The 997-nt window shown below is 42.6% G+C and overlaps 1 protein-coding gene across 23 annotated transcripts in view; it reads left to right on the top strand.

Annotated features, from left to right (window-relative positions):
* Window positions 1-403, top strand: part of LOC125443375 (protocadherin gamma-C5-like) — a 373,248-nt gene extending 372,845 nt beyond the window's left edge. For all 23 annotated transcript variants that reach the window (XM_048515414.1, XM_048515423.1, XM_048515415.1 and 20 more), the window contains one exon: window positions 1-403. This exon is cut by the window's left edge and continues 317 nt beyond it. The gene's annotated coding sequence lies outside the window, so the exon portion shown is untranslated.
* The last annotated feature ends 594 nt before the right edge of the window (window positions 404-997 follow it).

Below are 997 nucleotides of genomic sequence, written 5' to 3'. Positions count from 1 at the left end.
GGCGTTGCTAATTCAGAACCCTTTGTGGAGAAATACGTAGAATGGACTTCTTTCAAAAAGGAAAACTAAATCCCATCCTGTCTGGGTCATGTATTGTTTTTATTATAACAGTCATGGCATGTCTTAGCTCATTACAGATATTTGCTAATTCTTTGTCGTTTCCCACAAAGCTTTATAAGACATCCAGCAAATACTTGTTGAGCTGGCTTAGGAGACAGAAGCATTTGGAAATAGGGTGTTTATGTTTTAAAAGAAACAGGAAATGGGATGGAAGGGCATTTCCGCTCTGAAATGTATCTCTGTAAAGAGAAAAAGGTCTAGATTCTCCATATGCTTTATCATCCTCTCTGGACAACTGCAGATCTAATTTCCTTCCTTCACAAATAAAAGGATTATTTTTAAACAGTTGCCTCCTGCCTGGTTCCTGGGTCAGGGCTGGCGATAATGTCCCTTCCGAAGGTTGTGGGAAGGGAGTCTGTCAGCTTACACGGGGCTATCAAAAAAAGAAAGACCTCGCTCAGGCACAAATTAGACAAAATTTTATCTGTTTGGCACAAGCCGGCTCCTCGGCATGACTGCAGCCTCTTCTACAAGCTGCTCAAGATTACAACTGCTACCTGGTTCAAGAAATCATTGTTGAGCAATTGTATGAGACCCAGTTGATCAATAAAGATATTTGAATTTACATAAAACCAGTAGCTCTGAAAGAAAAAAAGGGTTGTTGTCAGGTCAGTGAGATTTACTGCTAAGGAAATTTGTAAGAATGCTGTTTTACAGCCTGCTCAGAAGTGCCCGATATGATATTTTCCCTCGAGGTGGGGGCGAATTCCTCTTTGTTCCTTGCGAAATCACTCTATCCAAGAGGCAACCCCCCCACCCCCCCGACACCCAAGCTGGCCAAGGGTGGGAAATGAAAGGCATTGGTTTAGAACAGTGGTGGCGAACCTTTGGCACTCCAGATGTTATGGACTACAATTCCCATGAGCCCATACAATTG

The sequence above is a fragment of the Sphaerodactylus townsendi genome, linkage group LG14, assembly GCF_021028975.2.
Source record: "Sphaerodactylus townsendi isolate TG3544 linkage group LG14, MPM_Stown_v2.3, whole genome shotgun sequence".
Lineage (NCBI taxonomy): Eukaryota > Metazoa > Chordata > Lepidosauria > Squamata > Sphaerodactylidae > Sphaerodactylus > Sphaerodactylus townsendi.
Note: the sequence above shows the minus strand (reverse complement) of the source record. Positions and strands in the feature narration are given on the sequence as shown.